We start from the raw sequence: 21,138 nt of genomic DNA, 5'->3' as shown, positions 1-21,138 counted from the left end.
TTGGTGCCGTGACCTCCTAGCTCTGTGCGAGGTATCGGTAATACACGTGATAAGGAGCCTCTTGTCTTGTAAGGGTCTTGTTCCCTGAAGAGGTGGCAGAGTAAGCGGGGCACGTTTTGTCCGACTAGAGTGCCCCTTTGTCCTCCTCTCTGAAAAGGCCTCCTTGATCTCCCATATCAATCAGGGACTTGTTAGGCCTAGAACAGGTTTTCTGCCAGTTGTTGGCCAGGTGCTCCCTGTGCAGCCCCGCTTTGGCGATGGGAGCTTCTCCGGTGACCGCAAATCGCTTTTCCCTCTCTCTGTAAATCTAGTTTTATTTTCTGTAGCTTTACTTTGTGTCTGCTCGTGATCTGAAGAGATTTTGTTGCAATGTTGTTGCCTTAATGATCTCTCTGCATTTTCCTGTGTGCCCCAGCGCCAATTACCGTTCATCTAATCTCGCTGCACCTCTCCCATCTTTGTGCCTGTAGTCTGTACATCAGGTCTCCTTTGGGAGAATGTCTCCTCCAGTTACCTGTCATGTCAACTTCAGACGTCTTAGACTAGGGATTATGAATGTTGTAACTCTCTGCTTGATCTAATGGCTCAGTGCTATGAGAGACAGCGGGCTGAGCCTCCTGTGCCTTCCCGCTTCTTCTCCTTCTTGTCCCATCTAGACGTAGACACGTTTTGTTGACTTCATCATTCACAGTAATAGATGTATAAAAAAATATAAAAATATATATAGATGTATTTATAGATATATAAAGATAGATATAATTATATATATATATAATATATTCACATCTAAGTTCCCACCATGTTCCTTTCTAAAACAAGGTGTTATGTCTTTTGTGGTGTTTTTCCTTTTAGTCAGTGTTATTCTTAGGGAGAGTTTAGAAACTCGGGTGTTTTTATAATACGTCCAATTCCTATACAAAACTTGTTCTACCGTGTAAACAAACAAAGTTTGGCTGCCAAGGCTCTGTTGACACGCAAGTGGTTTGGTACGTTGCGTGGATGTTCACTGGTTGAACATAAGCTGTATAAGAGCCACTCATTTTTTATTTTATTTTGTTTTTGTTTTGTTTTTTATTTGTTTTTGGAATTAGTGAATGGTAATAAAGAAAAAGAAATAAAACAACACACTGTTCTGGAAGAAAAACACTTAAATTGCTCTCATTATTTTCAAAAATAGAATTAAAAATAAAGACTTAAAAAAAATATAAGTAGATAATTCATCACATTTTTTTTTCTTTAATTGGGGCATTGCTGTGACCCTTAAATAACGTGTAATTGTATAAAGTTTTTTAATTGAATGATATTGTAACTGTTCATTGCCATGGAAAAATGAGGCTGCTTAAAAGAAACCAAGAGACTTTGGCATTATTAGCTACAGATGTTCCTTCAGTAGGCAGCTAAAGTCCTAACTTATTAATTAGTAGCAAAAGTATTTAAAATGGATTTGTAATCTTAATGATTCTTGGGTTATGTAATATTTTTGTAAGTGTGTTTTATTAAAGGGCGGTGCTGTGTTAGCCGTAGGTAAGAAGGCCTCTTGTTCTGGCAGATTGGCGTAGGAAGCGTGCAGTGATTACCTTAAGACTTGGTTACTAAAGATATCACATTTTATTCACTTTTTTTTCCCATTTTAAATGGGTGTTTTTTGTTTTTTTTTGCTTAAATTTGGAATGAGGTTATAAAATATATAGAAGGTTAAGCGATCTGGGATTATGTTCCCTGGTCTGTGAACTCCTTTATCATTTGCTTTGGGGGTGGTGGTAGGTGCATTTGTTTATCCCCTTCAGTCTTTGCATGGGTTACATATGCAATGGAGCTACAGAGGATTGTACAATGCAGTTTTCCATTCGTTTGGCCCAAGTTGTCAATATCAGCCCTGGGCGCTACCATTTATATTGACAGATAGTTTGAATATTCACTTTTTTTTTCCCTTGTGGATGATTAATTAGCATTTGTATCCAATGAAGTAGTAAACACAATAAAAGGGATGTTAATTGGATGTTTTTTTTTTTTAAGAGGGTTGTATCATCACATCATAACTTTTATCTATTTGCAGCAGTATTTTCAGTACGTTTCCGCTTCTTCGATACCTGATAATTCCTGATTACCAATCGCTTCTATATGATGACCATGATAACTATACACTAATTTTTAACCCGTGATAAAGCTTAAATCCAAACGCCTTTAACGCTTTCCGTCACCTCCATACTTCTGGAGTAACATTTATTCATGTTGCGTTTAGTATGTTTTTGCATATTCTCCTTGACTTCAGTATGTCGAATGTGACCTCACTTAATTATGAATGGCGCGCAAAGTCTTTTTGCTGGCTGTAACGTGTGCTGTTATTGGAATGGCAGTCATTAATATTACTATAGGTTACTTTATCCTTGTTACGCGATTTAACATCTACTGAGGTGATTTAGAAAATGTTATACCTGTCGTCTAGTAGCCATTTGTCTCTCGCTTTTACCTTTTTATTAAGCTGCGCCGAATTCTGAAAAGGATGAAATGTAACCAGGATTATTTTTATTCAAATATCATTTAAATATTCATCAAAGAAGGAGTTCAGCTTGAACCTGACAGCGACTATTAACATCAAAAAAATTTAATTAATTGCATTGGGTATCGCCTAGCAAAGTTAGCCAAATAGCTGAGGGGGCTAATCGCGCTAAAGATTGAAAGGCAATAGTTTTATTTTACTGTGCAGCTGAGGAATTAATAGCAATGCAGCTTCCTATGTGGGGCAATTAAATCTGGCTGTTAAGGTTCATGGCTTCTATAGAAAATTGATTGAATATAACTTTGTAAACCAGACTAGCATATAAAACGCCGACAGAGAGAGAGGACTCAGATCAAGGACTTTTGCAGAAGTGAAATGACGTCGAGACAAAACCAGGTCTTGCATATGTAAACAGACTTTTAACGCTTTGGGGGGGAACAAAAATAATAATTTTTGCTAGAGAAACCCTTTAAGTATAAAATTGTGAGTCAGAAAACCAAAGAAAACACAGGTGGTTTGTGGTCTGTCCGGTGGAAAGAAATACGGCGTTCTCTGTAGCCAGAAACGCAATGCGTGTGCCCGTACAGTGTGCGGAGCATCCCCACTAATCCCGCTGCATAAAATCCCCTCAGACAGGTCTCTTTTCCTCAGTGATGATGGAAAAGGAAAGATTTTAATTTTTACATGAAATTCAGATGAAGTGACTATTTTATTTATAAACTCTCACCTATTTTCCTCTGCAAATTAGCTTCACAAGTCCACAAGCTGCAAACGAATACGTTGCGAAGATGGCAACGCCAGACGGCCCCCTGTCACTCGTTTTTTTTGTCAGCCTTTAGTTTTATGCCAATTTGCTAGTTGTCACCATCAGTGTAGTCCGTGTCCTATACACGCAAACATGTCTGACCTGCTTCCTAAGAACGTTAGGGCTCGGGAGACAAAACTCGTTAAGAAATGTGGGCTATCCAATTAGATGGGTAGAATGCAAAGAGTTTTTAATGAGACCAATTGTCAGTCAGTAAGTGAAAAGCGCCTCCATTGCTGCATCAGGTTCATATATATTCAGCGTGCTGCTCGTCACTGGACTCCGTCCTTAATTGTCAGCGCTGTGACATGTTTAGCCAATCAAACACCCATTTACATGTAATGAAATCATGCAGTAAGTACATCCCCAAATACAGTTCTCCACCACCTTCATCATTTCCATGCAACATTCTTAGGGGGAATTCAATGTTACACAAAGTTCCTCTGGAATGAGGGGGTACAAAGGAAATTTGCCAATGGTCGCGTGATTTTTCCTCCTCCCATAGAGATTTGGCAAACAATGAGTGACGTTTGGTGACCATATTGCGTGGTATTCTGCGTAGCCAAACATGATTTCATTCTACAATTAGAAAACAACACGGGATTTGGTGCGCTATATAAGAAACGGTTAATAAATTAATAACTTCTTCCCTTGTGTTTTTTTTTAATTTTTTTTTTAAGTTATCTAAATGGATTTTTGTTTTTTTATTTTTTGGTAAATCTGGTGTGTGTGTGCAGGTTTTTGTACAGTAAATGCCTCACAATGTGATTTGATATTGGGGAAAACGCATTGAACTATTGCTTTATTCACTTGTCAGTCATGTGTTGTTAGTAGTGTCGTTTGCAGCTTACACCCTTGCAGACCCTGTCATCTTCACATTACTCGGTCCGGGTGTCTGACAGAGATTACCATTTTCCTCTCTTTAGTTTTCAGCACTTGATACCGGTTATCCTACCAAGATTCAGCTGTGTTGGGGAAAGCGCTCCGCACTCACCGTTACCTCACCGAGCAGCCATTTTGTATGAGAGCTCCATTGAACGCATGACCATCCCACTCTGCATTTTATTAGACATTACACTGAATATTTCCCTGTTCCGTAACACGCATTCAGTAAGGACTTAATTTGGATAATTAGCCTCACAACATCGCACTGTTCTCTGCTTTTTGCATGCTGACAGAATTCGTTTTTACTTCAGAAAAAATAAAGAACAGTGATTGCACTGATATGTCAGAGAGGACAGTCTTTTAGCAATGACATTGTGGGCATTTCGGCAGGGGGGCCAATAGTGTATAAAATGAAAGATCGGATGGAATCCTACTGTTGGCGCAAAGTCAAAAATAGCAGTGGTATTTTACCGTGATGGTCACTGTCCATGAAAACTATTAAAGGAGTCCATGAATTTTCACAATGGGTGGTCTTCGTAGGAATTCAATTGGATTCCATTTGATGATATGTGAAGAAAGAACACAAATGGTATACAAAAGTTCAGTAGAAGTTCCAAAAAGAGTTAATTTAAAGGAGGGTGACTTCTGCCCGGACTCCGTAAACTATGGTGATACGGGAAAGTGTGACTGTATCTGTAAGGGTTCACCCTGGTGTTCAAGATAAACGTGGCTCCTCACATGTGTGCTTACTTTCGTACACTTGAAAAAAACTTATAAAGGGTTCTTTAAAGCCTCTAAGTGAAATACTCCTGGAACCAGAATAGATGTGCCCCAAATATTCACATGTAAATACTTCTAAATGATGCTCACATCCGTGCTTACTTCAACAGACGCCGTTCTTCCATGTAACGGTTTCTTTTTTTCAGCAGGCTGGATAATCGTCCTCACTCACTTCCTGACTTCGTATTGGGCTCGGTATTAAGCACAAACACGAAGGGGTGTGTGAGGCTTCATATACATTTATTATTAAAAAATCTTAAAAACAAATTCTGGTTTGTATACCACAACAGACAGCCAGTATCATAGATGTTATACAGCACAATAGTGTAGATTCGTTTAGCTGCTTTACGTGTGTAAACCCGGTCTATTTTGGCACAACATGTGCGAAAAGCAATTTGGCGCCCAGTTACTTGCGCCTGCCGGCACACTCTATTCAATATCACTGCGTCTAAAGTGATTAAGTGCGGGTGCAAACACAATTAAATTGCCCCCATGGTGTCATCCATTTCCAGTGAATTCACAGGCTTCAGGCACGTGTCATCCCACAAAATGGCCGCTGTCTCCACTGTATTTAACACACACATGTGTGGTTTTTGTGGATTCTTAGCAAACAGTGAGAAAACACCTTTGTTACTCTTGTGAACTGCAGAAACCAGTGACTGCTTTCATGTAATGTTAGCTCCTGGGGTACATGCCAGTGTCCCATTCCCTTCAGAGGGTTAGTGGCGGCTGTCCATTTAGTGTATGTGACGGAGATTTCTGCATGGAGAGAGTACGTGGAATCCACGGAGCGTGATCTTATAGTCCCAATTAAACTGACAAGATGACCTTCATGAATCTGCTTTCAAGGCTCAAACCTTTTATTAAACCCCGTAGAAGATTTCTGTCCCAGGATTGCAATGTGCACTTGTTTATCCAGATTTTTTTGGGTTTCCTGAAAAACTGTAATAATCAGCAATTTCTTTCAGGCTTAATTGTGCATCCTAAAAAGAAATATAAAAGGATATTGTAAAGCAAATATGCTACTTGTATTCCGCACTGTTACTGCCTGTGGAGATTTTCATGCTTACCTTTTGAAGGTTGGCTTTGTGGTGGCTCACAGTCCTAATTATAATTCTAAATATTCAGAGTAGATGTGTTCTTTGTACACGTAAATTAGGCAAGCTAGGACATGTAGTTCAACTAAGGTAGAGCAGAAGGCAACCTGCATCTTACTGCGTCTTCAGTCAGACTTGTATTGTCTTTTTAACGCATGAAAGTAACTTTGTAATTCCTTTATAGGCTTTGTAGTTTATTAGAATATTTCCTTTGCAGAAATTAAGTGTAAATTCTGGCTAAATGATAATAATTTTGGTCCAAAGCTTTTTAGCCCTTTTGCAGATGTTTTAACTTATCTGCAAGTGAAGAGTCATTGTTTGTGCCTCTGTCCCATATTCACCTTTAATGTGCACGCAAAGAGAGCTCCAAAACATCAGCATTCCTGGCCGGACTGTCTCAACTCACTGTTTGTCCTTAAGGTGGGTACACACTAATAGATATATCTGAAGATCAATTGATCTGCAGATATATCTATGGACGGATCGGGCAGTGTGCTGTGCATACACACTGCCCGATCCGTCGGGGACTGACGTCATGAACTGGGCGGGCGTTTACACATGACCGCCCAGTTCAGCTGTCAATCACCGCCGGCTGCCGCAGCATGTGTACGGGTGGTCGACGCGCCAATATATTGGTAGATATATTGGCCGTCGGCTGTGCTGCGCGGCCGACGCGATACGTCTGTGAACAACGGAGTTCACAGACGTATCGGCCGTACATATTGGCCATACACACTGGCCGACGGACCCGCGATATATCGGCCGTTCAAGAGAATGGCCGATATATCGACCAGTGTGTGCGGGCCTTTAGACTGTCTATTGGGACATCTTACAGTATGTCTAGTTATGCCCCATTATCCTGTACTGGCCACAGTTACACATAGGCAAGAATGGAGTCATGTGACTTCAAATTGGGCGTAACAGTTCAGCGTGCATTGTAGTATGACCGCTGAGAAAGCTATTTCACTTAATTTTTAATTGGAATCAAAACCACTGCTTATTCACAAGGTTCAGTTGTCCCGTGACTTTTATCATTGAGAGATTTCTGAATTTTAAATGTTCTTAAGTGATTTTCAGCTATAGATTTCCTCTGTATTTAGATAAAATGTTAATGGGACCTTTCTACACTACATACCTAATTAATGAAATCCCTGCTGCAGGTATCACGGGGTTAAAGGTATTGTAAATTCTGCTGCTTTGTTCACACATTTAACATGCAGAGGAAGATTGTGAAATAAAGCTTACCGTGACCAACACATGTAAACTTCATAACATGAGCTAGAGGATTAACAAACAAGAATCTTAGAGTGTACACTTACAACAAAGAGTCTTATACAGCAACATTGTAAAAACACAGCGCCACCTACTGTTCCTCCAGTGTAGTTTCTGGAGCAATACTTCGCCTGCAGCTGCTGCCATACTCCCAACAAAAAACAACTATTGAACAGTATCCAAGTGTGCCATCTCAGTTCTAGCAACGAGGTGCTCTTATGTTAGGAAATATTCTCTATTTTCCCATGATAACCTATTACTTTACTTTAAACTAACTTTGTCTTTCAAATGTGAAATAATCCTGTTTACTCAGCAAGATATACTGTAGTACTTAGGTTTATAATGTCCCTTTAGTTGTTGGATTTTAAATTGAATTCAGATTGTGCGTAAAGTATGCAGAGAGTGCTAAATTATCTCCTTTTCCCCCCCACATCCTGCTGTATAACGTTCTTTAAATCCAAAGAACAGACCTGAATGATCTTGCATATGTCGAACGTCTTCCTTCCTGATATATAATTTAGCATCCTCTCCTCTGTTTATATCAGTGACATAGTAGTGCGTGCTAGTTTTTCCACAGAGCGGTGTCTTTGCCGCTTCACGGCACAATAGCTTGTACTTCCAGGCCTGCACATGGTGTAAGCACATCTTTAATGCGCTTCACTCTTAACGTTTTATAGGTCATGATGAACTGTGTCTTGAACACCAGTCACAGCCGGGAGATGAACGCTCCCCCACCCTTCCTGCTCACCCAGCTTAACCCTTTATCCGAAGGAGAGGCCAACGTACGCCTGGTCGCTTGCTCCCTCTTGAGCTCTGTCACTGATGAAATTGCATTCTCAGGTCTTAGTTAGTACATATTTGTCTTCCGATTGTTTTTAGAGGCTGTCATGGAAGCAGAGCGCAGATGCATTTGATTTCATTTGTTGATATAAGAGATCTGTAAAAAAAAAAGTATACGGACGATGCCAGCCGGGCACCATTTCTGGCTCTGACCGTATGTAGTTACTTCTCGCGATGCATCGATTCAATGTGAAAGGAACAGTATACTGAACGGCATATTACTGATAGAAAAAAATATACTTTTTAGATAAGCTGTTCATGATGAGAGATGCTTTGTACAAATCTCCTTTCCTTTGCCAGTAGGCGCGATGATATATGTCCAGTGTTGGACAGACACAGGCTGCCGGACGATGGCACCTGTGCCCAATTCAGGTCAAACAGGATGATACCCAACCCTTGACCTGTGCTGCTGAATATTTAGCACCGTCGGGCGGCCGGTTAATGTGATCGGAAAATGAGCAGCACTTAGAAGGGAATTCAGTTGTTCTGTTGATGGGTGCGAATGCCTAGGTTGCCCATTATTTCTGCACGTGGAGAGTAGAAATCCGCCCAATGTCGGGCTTTTTGGGTGCCGATTACATGCCTAAACCTAGTGCATTTGGCGCGATAAGCAATGTGGTCCCTTGGCACTCGCACACACCAGCAAACAACTGAATATCACCAGTCAGGTGCCCAAAAACAATTGAATTCCCACCTTATACTGGGTGTCAATGGTCATCTCCATGCTGCATTTATCAACATTCCCCAGTGATGATTCCGTAGCGTGTGGCGAGTGTTACGTCGCTGTATTCTCAGTCATATGTTCCAGAGGAGCGAAATCGTGATGACCTTTCTTGCAAATCAGGTTGTGATGCTTTAAGCTGTTTTACAGAGGTGCAGTACCAGCAAAACATGGTGATGAGTTCCGATTGTGTTCCACTAATTCACACTGGGGTGACGATGGGCCATACGAGTAGTGGCATGACTGGGGGCACCAGCTGTGAGCCAGTAAGCCCAAATTCTGCCAGCAAAGGATGTCCATGAACACGAGGGGAGAACATACAGACTACACACAGATTGTCCAATAGTTTGAATAGAACCCATTGTGTCAGCAATGCCACCCACGTATTTGTAGTATAATATAGTAGTAGTTGTCTAATACAAAAAATACCATTTTTATTTGTGCAATCACTTTTTCTTTTTCTTTTTTAAATTTAGACAGTGTTTTATATTACAGGTTGAGTATCCCTTATCCAGAATGCTTGGGACCAGAGGTATTTTGGATATTGGATTTTTCCGTATTTTGGAATAATTGCATACCATAATGAGATGTCATGGTGATGGGACCTAAGTGTAAGCACAGAATGCATTTATGTTTCATATACACGTTATACACACAGCCTGAAGGTCATTAAATACAATATTTTTAATAACTTTGTGTATTAAACAAAGTTTGTGTACATTGAGCCATCAAAAAACAAAGGTTTCACTATCTCAGGCTCACTCCAAAAATTCCATTTGTCGGAATATTCCGTTTTTCAGAATATTTGGATATGGGATACTCAACCCGTATGCTCAACGTTAATAAATATTTATTTTATTATCCTTATTTTTGTTTCATCGTTTTGTTTGCTGATACTTATGGCGTGTACACACTGTGAGATATTTTCTTACGATTTTGACTATATAAGTCAAAATCGTAAGAAAATTTAGTGCAGATCGCAAGGTGAAAGTCACCTTGCGATCCTGATTCGATGCCGAATGCGCGGTCGGCATCGCAAGCCTAGATAGACTGTGCAGGCAAGTCAATTTTGAGTATCTATAGAAGAGATAGTCAAAATTGACACTTAGCCAAATTCGCACGTAGTCAGTATCGCAAGCTCAGTCATTATGTGCTTGCAATGCCGACCTAGCCCCTGTCACATAGTGAGAATCGGGCATAGCCAGAATCTCACCGTGTATATGGGCCTTTAATATAGGTAGAGTGCCCAATTCTGCTTGCAGTCTGCTGTGGAGCTTGGGACAGTCTCTTGTCCAGTGTCGCAAGTAGCTGAGCGTAGGGTTTGAATCGGGGGCTCCATCATGGCTTTCGGTTCCACTTGGGCCGATTTAATGCAGGGCGATGTGCGGCTGTGCATATATCAGCTGTATACAGTAGGGCTGACATCACAAGCTTTGCAAAGCTGGCGGCCGCAGTGTGCCCTTCTGGAACAGCTGTATTTTTTACTGTGATCTAAAATTATCTCTTTAAAGTGTGTATATGTATGTGTGTGTGTGTATGTATGTATGTATGTATGTATGTATATATATATATATATATATATATATATATATATATAGCGCTGCCTGTCATTAAGTCTCCTTTCTGTAATGAGCATTTTAGTTCCATTGACTTTTTACTTTGATTGTGACGGTGTTTTGCGCTGTTTCACCTCCGCCTCTTTCACTTTTTGCTGACACGGACCAAGTACTGTCCAATCTGTCCTCTTCATTCATATTTCTCGTTCCATTGATTTAATTGAGCATATTTGTTAAACACCAAGTGAATGTATCAAGCAGATACATACGGAAGAGAGGGGTGTGGGGATGTGACCCGTAGTTGCCCATTGTGACCCAGAAACGCCAATAGTCCGCTCTGGTCAGCCTCGTACAAGTGACGCAATCGGGTGCATTTATTAGCGCTCGCAGACATACGGCAGAAATTAGAGGGGATTATAGTCATTGGGCAGAAATGCGGCACTTGTATATTCCATGTATACAGGTTTTATATACTATGTAGCACCATGCCCCGGTGTTATGTAGATGTGACCTGGTGAAGGGCACCAGACATTATTTGTGTGTGCCCCTCAGCATGAAATACCCGCTCGCACCAGAGCGATTACAGACATTCTACAGACCACATTATATCGCACTATGGGTGTAGTTTACAGCACTTCACTTCAGCCACTCGGGAGTCCGCCAGGGGTTTGCGGCCTGGGGTGGATGAGAAGAATGTACTACAGATTTTTAATGATGAATCTGATTTTTCAACTAACACTATGTTTAATAAATCATCTCGTTTAGAGGATTTTTTTGTGTTAAATTAGACTACTTACAGGAGAGATTTATTTGGTGGGATATTACGGGTTTGGGAAATTATACAGAAGTGGGCCAGGTCCCCGGAGATACAAGAGCCCGACCTTTGGAGTAGAAATTGTGAAATTCCTGCAAGATTGCTGCAGAAGTTTTGATGAATGTACTTTGTAACTTCTGTGCCTTACTGTTTGCGAGGAGGAAAGCTAACGGCCCTGTCAGATGACCTGCCTCACTCGCCTGTATTGTGTGATTCATCGTTATACAGCGTATTAATATCTACTACTGGCCTCTCTGTTCTGTCTGCGTCTTTATCTCTCCTTTGTGTGCTTTTTTCCCCTCTTTTCTGTCTCTGTATATAATTATCATGATGTGGGATCTTATCATGAGAACCTGCTGCTGCTTGTAGTTCCACAACAGCCCACAGCCTATCTCTGCGTCTCAAGATTGACGCCGGCTTATCTGAGAAACGTGGCGCGGCCTCTCGGACGTCTTGTGAGGTCATTACTCTCTGTAATCTATGTGTACTAGTCTTACGCTGACCGCTGTGTTGTGTGCACTTCCTATCTTGTCCCGACTGCGGAGACGACGTGTCGCTATGTCCGGCGTTGACCATTTACATGAACTTATGTATTTCCCGCCAGTTTGTCAGCTATTGTCGCATTGTATTTAAGTCCCGCGCAGCGGTTGCATTATCGAGTTGCTACTCTATGTAGGTATTTGCATATCTGCAGAAAGGAAAAGAAAGAGAGAAAAAAGCAATCTTTTCCTAAACGTTGTCTCAGATTGTATCTGTCTTTAATACTAGAAGGGGATTTGTCATTTTTCTCTTCTGAACCTGGCTTTACATAGCTCCCTGTTTAGATGGTAACATTTAACACCGGCTAAATTCGTCCGTCTCTTTATGTTTGCAAAAATATGTTCTGCGCTCATTCTCATGCTAAAACGCCAGATAAGAAAGCCATCATTTTCTGTGTGCATTTATCATTTCTGGGAAATGTAAGTGACTGAGGTGAGCTCACAGGATTCCCTCGTGGAGGGGAAATTAAACAAGATAGAATTTCGGGTAATAAAATGTTGGCTGAATGCTTCAGAGTTCCTGTTCAGTTACCATGAACACCTCCGGCAATTCTGTGTCGCTGTCTTATCAGCCACTCCCTGCCGGCTGCCCACAGCGCCTGTGAATACAATCCCATTTTCTCCCAGTTCTGCTCCGTGCCGGGGATTGCAGGAACGGAGCCTCTAATTGCGTAAACTCACCAGATTCCTGCAGTGTTAAGCATTCCGATAAAAGGATTAAAATGGAAATGTATCTGCCAGGAGTTTCTATCTACCGCTCGACAGCGCCATTTATTGTACTCTTCAGTAAATACGGACATTCGCTTTATTCCATTATTAATAGGACGTTACACTTCATTAATGTGTATTTGTAGGACGCCACCGAGTTGGTCAACAATGGCTAGGTTGACACTAGAAATAGGCCGACATGGCCATTAGGTCAACACGAAAAAAGGTTTACATGAGTTTTTCATGTTTTTTTAGATTTGTTTTCTTTGTAAAGTGACCGGGAACCCCAATTAGTGCACCCTGTCCCCTTTGGCAAGGTTACTATTCCCAGTTGTAGTCCACGTGGATCGTAAAGTATGAAAAAGTTTGTTTTTTTTTTTTAAAGAAAAATTTTTTAAAAACTCAGGTCAACCTTTTTGCATGTCGACCGATTTCTAGTGTCGACCAATGACTGTCGACCTAAGTGATGTCATCCCAGAGTCCGGATACCCTGCCTGCATCCGTAGTTAATGGGCCAGTAACACCAGTGATGAATCCTGTGGATTTAATGCTTTCCATCTCCACTTGTTTGATGTTAGTTGCCCCCTGACCAGGTTTATAAGGTTCCTGGCAGGTGGTTGGGAGCAAACGGTCACATTGTATTGTCACCCTCCTGCATGTCCGTATAGATCATGTCACCGTCTGTGCAGTGTACACCCCATCTTCTTCTGCTGTAATTAAGCTCCGCACCTTGCATGCATGTGCAAATTCACAGTTCCCAGGTGTTTTAAGATGTGCAAAGTCTAATTCCCCCCTCTGTGGGACGGGCGCGTCACACTGTGGTAAATAAGACTTTCATGCGACTAAGTGAGGTGTGTAATGCTTTGCGATAAGTTTCTGAATTGTTCATACGTGCCGTAAGGGATTTCATTGTCTCCGTGCTAAGTCTTTGCAGAGTCATCATGAGTTACGTAAATCAGTGATGCACTTTGTCGAATTTCAGATTATATAATTAATTAACTTTATTTTATTGTTTACATGTTGTTTTGTAGACTTTTTGTGCGCATGGTAAAGTTAAATTGTTCTAAATAACATATTTAAAAAAAAAAAATCTTGTTCTCTTCAGTTAAATACTAATGTTTGCTTTTATAGGGCTATAAACTAGTAACCGTCTATGCAAAAGGTTCCTAAACGTTTTAGAATCACGGCACCCTAGAGTATCAAAATAATTTTCACGGCTCCCCTAGGCCAAAAGTTTCTTATTGAGAAATTTAGAAAGAAATATTAAATTAAGTACATTGTGTTTATATATCATCCTTATGTGGTGAGGGACAGGATTTGCTTCTGTTTGTCCACATAGTTTATGATTGGAAACCACCAGCGCAGGTTTTGCCTATTACATTGACCATAACCTTTTTAATTGGTCCTGGACCACCAACCCGGGGCACCCCTGCAAGAGTCCTGAGGCGCCCCAGGGTGTCAGGGCACACAATTTGAGAACTACTGGTCTGTGCACAAAGATTTCTCGCCAGGCCTCAAACTCTGGCATATTGTTATACCGGGCTTTGTACTGGCTTATCGGTTCCGCTCACAATCGATGATTTGGCGTTGTATAGTTTATTAACATTTTCTTATAAAGCACCAGCTTATAAGGTTATATTGACTGATGGCACAAACCGTGACGAGAGGTGTATAAACACGTTGTGATTTAAAAAGAATTTCAAATAATAAATATGTTCAAATTAAAATATATTTCTGTGTTAACAAGAGAAAGAAACTAATGAAATGTCCCTTTAAAAAGCTGCAGAATGTGATACTAGCTCGCTGTGAATTCTCTAATTAATTCTGTCCAGTTTTCCACATTTCTTGCGGTTTGTTGAGTTACACAAATGAATCACCACGGTTACCCTCCGGAATCCAGCAATCTCGCCGTATAGTTTCTGCTGTATAACATAAAGAGAGCCCTGTCCTCTTGGGTGACTTTACAGAAAACAAGATTTTATATATATTTTTTCCAGCCTATAAAATGTCTCCTAAATGCAGGTTCCTTTGCATTATTGTAGCCTGTAATCCTCTAAGTGGGTAATTAACGGTTCGGGAAAGCAATTTGTGGAGCGCAAGTGCCATAAAGGTGAAAAATATTTTTTTCCTCCTGAGTGTTCTTTAAGGAGTAAATAATTATAAGAGAGGTGATTTTTAGGATGACCAATCTAAATGTGAACGTAATTAGGAGAAACGGTGTGAAAATTGACGAGCATGTATATGCAAGAATTTTCATATCATAACCAGTCTAATTAAATATTGAAAAGCCAAAAATCTCCCGTTGCAAGAAAAATTACCTGCCACTAAGCCTCTAACTTTGCCGATAATTAGCTGGGGTTATTCAGAAAAAAATCCAGAGATTGCTTCCAAGGTCCTGCAAGGTTATGTCTTCTTACACTGCATCTTTTGTATGGTCTGGTATCAAGTTCCTCGCTAATTTGAAATAACTAGAGAAGCCCATTGCGAATCCCAATTGTCTCGACTGTAAATGTCAGTGCATTTACAGCTTCTCACACTGCAATGGTGAACATTTCTGCAAATGATTTCCCTAAACTAAGACTGTATAGAAATACATGGAAATGATGCATTAAATCAATGATGGAACAATTTTATTTATTTATTTTTGCTTTCACCCATAGCATCCAATCAGATGCTTGCTGTCATTACTAAATACAAAGATAGTGTGTGATTGGTTTCTCTTGGTAACATAATTATATCCGCATTCCTTGTTTTCTGCCAAAAAATGGAAATTGATAAGGAAGCATACCAGGAGGAGACCTGTTTAGTTGGAGCCATAGCACCAATCAGACGTGTACCTTCAGTATCTAGACCAGTGCTGAGCAAGCCAGTGGTCTTCAAGGGCCACATATGAGGGCCTTCAACCATCCAAAGGGCCATGTATTACCATTCATTTCAGCTAAGAAAAATAGTCCCTAAAAGACCGGAGTACTCGCATAGCACTCTTACCAAAATACCCCCACACTTGATCCAAATGCTCCAACATGCTTCTTGGTTGCTGCATAGTATTTTAACACACACACACACACACACACACACACACACACACACACACACACACACACACACACACACACACACACACACACACACACCTGCTCCAGAATGCACCCACCTACCCCTAACTTGCTTCAAATTCCTCCTCTGTGCTGCCTGGGCTCCCTCACATGCTCCTCCTCCTCTGTGTTGCCTGGGCTCCCGTACATGCTCCTCCTCCTCTGTGCTGCCTGGGCTCCCGTACATGCTCCTCCTCCTCCGTGCTGCCTGGGCTCCCGTACATGCTCCTCCTCCTCCTCCGTGCTGCATCGGCTCCCGTACATGCTCCTGCTCTTTGCTGCTTTGGCTCCCCCACATGTTCCTCCTCCTCTGTGCTGACTGGACTCCCCCACATGCTGCCCCTACTCCTCTGTGTTGTCTGAGCTCCCCCACATGCTGCACCTACTCGTCTGTGCTGCTGAGCTCCCCCACAAGCTCCTCCTTTGTGTGCTGCCTGAACTCCCCAACATGCATCTCCTCCTCATACTCCGTGCTGCCTGAGCACCACCACATGCTCCTCCTCTATGCTGCCTGAGCTCCACCCTCCTACGTGCTGTCTGAGCTCCCCACATGCTCCTCATCCCACATGCTCCTCCTCTGTGCTGCCTGAGCTCCCCCACATGCTCTTCCTCTGTGCTGCCTGAGCTCCCCCACATGCTCCTCCTCTGTGCTGCCTGAGCTCCCCCACATGCTCCTCCTCTGTGCTGCCTGAGCTCCCCCACATGCTCCTCCTCTGTGCTGCCTGAGCTCCCCCACATGCTGCTCCTCTGTGCTGCCTGACCTCCCCCACATGCTGCTCCTCTGTGCTGCCTGACCTCCCCCACATGCTGCTCCTCTGTGCTGCCTGACCTCCCCCACATGCTGCTCCTCTGTGCTGCCTGACCTCCCCCACATGCTGCTCCTCTGTGCTGCCTGACCTCCCCCACATGCTCCTCCTCTGTGCTGCCTGACCTCCCCCACATGCTCCTCCTCTGTGCTGCCTGACCTCCCCCACATGCTCCTCCTCTGTGCTGCCTGACCTCCCCCACATGCTCCTCCTCTGTGCTGCCTGACCTCCCCCACATGCTGCTCCTCTGTGCTGCCTGACCTCCCCCACATGCTCCTCCTCTGTGCTGCCTGACCTCCCCCACATGCTCCTCCTCTGTGCTGCCTGACCTCCCCCACATGCTCCTCCTCTGTGCTGCCTGACCTCCCCCACATGCTCCTCCTCTGTGCTGCCTGACCTCCCCCACATGCTCCTCCTCTGTGCTGCCTGACCTCCCCCACATGCTCCTCCTCTGTGCTGCCTGACCTCCCCCACATGCTCCTCCTCTGTGCTGCCTGACCTCCCTGGATTAGTTGCTATTGGCCACATTTTGAAGTGTTAGATTTTTAGGTACCCGCTGACCAGTTTCTCTGAATGTTCCCATTTGTGTGTAGTGCTGAGGATACTTGGGTCTGACCATACTGGTTATAATGCAGGGAGAGGTTCTGAATCTGCTCCAGATCACTATAAATAAAGGATAAACCGTATTTTCCTTTTGTTACTATGAAATAATAATCTCTAAAAGGTTTTTACACATTTAGCATGACAGACTCACCACTGGCAGAAAATGGTGCTGATTCCGATGATGATGGGCTGATAATAAGAGTGCTTGTGTGTAACACATCTATGACAAATAACAGGATTGGCTCTGGATACGTGTACTTTTTATATTAATTACACTACATTTAGTTTTTTAATTTCATGGTTACTTTGCATTGAAGGTTTTTCATGGGGAAATTCATTAGTTTTCAATCACTTTAATGGAGCTGCACTTTCTTACTTCATTTCACCCACTTTCCTGCACATCTCATCTCCTATGATGGCAGAGTTTCGGAGGGCGCAGCTGCTCACCCCGTTTCCGGGCAAACTCATTTGTCTACCATTTTCCATAATTTCCTCTGCAGCGGTGGAGATTTAGCATTTGTATGCAATATCTGGGGTCCCTTGTCTGCCCTGGGCACCAAATCTCCTCATTCTCTTCTGTTGTATTCTAGCGTACTCCCTGGACTGGAAGACGCACAAATGCGGAGTCCGAAACGCTGTACTGTGCCATTTCTAAACGTACAGTAATCTTCATGACTGGCAAATACATGTAGCACAAAGCGAGAGAAGTTGTACTATGCAGCTATAAATGCATGTAGCATAAAGCGAGAGAAGTTGTACTATGCAGCTATAAATGCATGTAGCACAAAGCGAGAGAAGTTGTACTATGCAGCTATAAATGCATGTAGCATAAAGCGAGAGAAGTTGTACTATGCAGCTATAAATGCATGTAGCACAAAGCGAGAGAAGTTGTACTATGCAGCTATAAATGCATGTAGCACAAAGCGAGAGAAGTTGTACTATGCAGCTATAAATGCATGTAGCATAAAGCGAGAGAAGTTGTACTATGCAGCTATAAATGCATGTAGCACAAAGCGAGAGAAGTTGTACTATGCAGCTATAAATGCATGTAGCACAAAGCGAGAGAAGTTGTACTATGCAGCTATAAATGCATGTAGAATAAGAACTGTCATGGCTGCACATCTCTCCGCGTAACTGATATGAGCCTGGAAAATAATTGCAGAATGAAACCAGAGAAGTTGTACTGGGCAATTGCTCTACTTACATAATAAGGACTAGATACATAGTGGAATAGAAGTTGCACTGTACAAGCTGTCCTTACATTTTACAACACATGATTCTATGCATTAAGGAAACTTTACTTGGCAGCCTGTTTGTGTGTGCGCGCTTGTGTACTTAGTTACCGCTCTCTATATATCCGTATATATCTGCATTCTTGTATCTCCGGTAGGAGCAGTTTGCAGCGCGCGTCGTCCCATCTTTGCTTTATGTTGATGTCACGTGCCTTTCATTTCCATCCTGCATGTTTAATCTCTCAGAATAGCACTGAATAATGGCCCCTGGCAGGTGGTAATGAAATTTTCTTAATTTATATTTTCACGCTGAAACCTCGATTGAAAACGGCATCCAATGGCCCAGAGACACAGCCGCCGCGCCAGTTTCAGGGGACCTCTAATAATGATCTGGTGCAGATGAGGAGCGATAGTACGGCAGAGAAGTCATTTAGGGAAGAAAGAGAACGCACTATTGCTTTATTGTAGCATATCTAATGATCGGCTGAAGATTCCCAATAGTTTTTGGAGCATGACAAGAGAAACTAATGTTATCTTGCCAAAACAGAAGTCCCAGCTTAATCAGTAGAACAAGAATATTGATTAAAACACTTTGCACAATAGATTGCACAGAGAATCTAGTCTCCCATCATTCCACGCTCGGTAACGTGATAAACAGGGGAGAATTGAGACTTAAAGTGCTTTGTGCATCCTCAGTCTGTAGTTAAAATGCAACATTGAAATAAATGTTTTTGTCCGGTTTGCGCCGCACTTTAAGCATCGTTCACTTTTTAGGTCATTGTGGAGGTGAAGCTTCCATAAGGGTTATAAACTGACCCTTCCTACAAAACACTATACATTATAATGTCATGTTCTGCATCATGGGGGGTGCAGTATGAAATAAGCAGATACGGCTGTACCAGAATTTTAAGAGCCAATCAGAAAAAAGTGTAAATGCCGCCGAGATCCAGGAACCGTACCACCGAAACATTAGGTGACAGTAGCCTAAGGCGCTGATTATACCCAATCCTCATTTAGGCTATACACCGTAACCTATTTATAGCTTTGACTGTTCCTATAGGATTACTGAGCGATTCTAGGGGCTGATGGGTTACCGCGCTTCCGATCATTCACAACGTGAGCCGTAAATACAGTTTAAAATCTTCTATTTATTCTGCGTGTTTTAATTCCGGCTTCTAAAGCATTTTTTTCCCTCGTTATCCATGTTTATTAAATCATTAATGAATTGGATTCTTTTTTTTCCCCCACTCCTGAAAGTGACAAATTAATTGTACCATAAGTCTCTGCAAATACGTTGAGCTCCTTGACATTGCTCTCTACAACGTTATTTTAAAACAACTTTGAGTGCGAGATGAAAAGCAGATTTATGCGCTTATTAATATTTTATATTTAGTTTTGTTTGCAAGGATAGAACATTGCTGACATTCGAAGAAACATGTTTTCATGGCAGATAATTGCAGGCAGCGCGGAGGAGGGTGGCTTCTCCCTTTTTATAGGACATATGGCTTATTGTTTATAATAGTTCTAGTAAGGTACAGCGGCCCATAGAACGGGGTTTCTCTCCAGCTGTGTCAGTACTGACCAGATCATTCTGATGACGCTGCTAGCTGTCCATGCTGTTACCTACAATACGGGCCTGTGTAGCCAGTGGATGGAGAACACTGAAGACTTACTCATTTGTGCTTGAATTATTACTGCAACATATAATAAATATTTGGAATATTATCGATAGTTGCCGTAAATAGCTTTCCGTAGACTGTGTCCCTGCCACGCTCTCAATACTGGGCCTGGTTCGTAGTTGTATGCTATGCGGACAACTATGAATTAGGCACACATTTATTATTTTTGCTTGCAGGGTAAATACTGGCTGCTTTTGCATGTAGCCCACACATGCTGGGTAGCTTTAATGTTACACACTGCAATTTCGATTTGCTTTTGGACACGCCCCTCCAATAACCATTTGCTCTCTGCACACGTTACATATGCTTCCCCCCTTGCAGTGCATGGTTTTACCTAGGTCCATCGTTATTGGCTCTTTTTTGCAGGGGTTAGCGGGTTTAAACTAAAAAATTGTATTTTTTATTTTTTTTTATGCTGTGATTTCTTTAAAAAAAAAAAAAAGCCTTGTATTATTCCACATTATTATTGCTTGTGGTGGTCTTTTGAGTGAGCTGAACCAATGCAGTAAATTCACACAACACACAAACTACAACCAGGCGCTTAATAAATAATTAAATTCAATTAATATATCATCAATTAATTATTTTCAAGCTGCAATACAGAGCTACTGACTTGGGGTCTTCAAGTCAGAATAATTAGCACAGGTGGTCCCTGTGCTGATTCTCAAAGCTACTTTATCAATTAGCTCTCTGCGCTGTTTATTATGGTATGGCTGATATTCAAATGATCAAACTACACAATTTTACTATATTTCATATGTTTTAATACACATAAAAGATTAGACCGGTCTAAAATATCATGAACAATGTAAAATAATAACAATCAGTATTAAAAAATACTATAGACTTAACACAAGGGGGTGGAGCCAAGCTACTCTATGCCCAGTTATGGACAAATTGTTTTAACTATATTTCAGTCCGCATAATAAACTTATTAGAATGCACATTAATTTGTTTCTGTAACCCATGTAGGGATGTAAGTTCCTTAGATGTTTTATATAGGTGAACAATGTTCCATATTACTGCTCGTCAGCAAAGACAGAAATAAAGCATGACAATGCGCTCCTAGACGGAGCCTTACGTGTAGTAACCGTCCGTGCTGTGTATCGCAAACTGAAGCCCCAAAGGTCTGTATCGCGGTCCCGGTTTCAGGGGATCAAGCGTCTGCAATGACGCCTGCTGATGACGAGGATATCCAGCCACAGG

The 21,138-nt window shown here is 41.8% G+C and overlaps 1 protein-coding gene across 29 annotated transcripts in view; it reads left to right on the top strand.

Annotated features, from left to right (window-relative positions):
• Positions 1-21,138, top strand: part of ADGRL2 (adhesion G protein-coupled receptor L2) — a 198,739-nt gene that overhangs the window by 91,603 nt on the left and 85,998 nt on the right. The gene's annotated exons all lie outside the window — the stretch shown is intronic.

Source organism: Pseudophryne corroboree, chromosome 9 (assembly GCF_028390025.1).
Source record: "Pseudophryne corroboree isolate aPseCor3 chromosome 9, aPseCor3.hap2, whole genome shotgun sequence".
Classification (NCBI taxonomy): Eukaryota; Metazoa; Chordata; class Amphibia; order Anura; family Myobatrachidae; genus Pseudophryne; species Pseudophryne corroboree.
The sequence above is the reverse complement of the archived record's forward strand: the minus strand, read 5'-3'. Positions and strand labels throughout refer to the sequence as shown.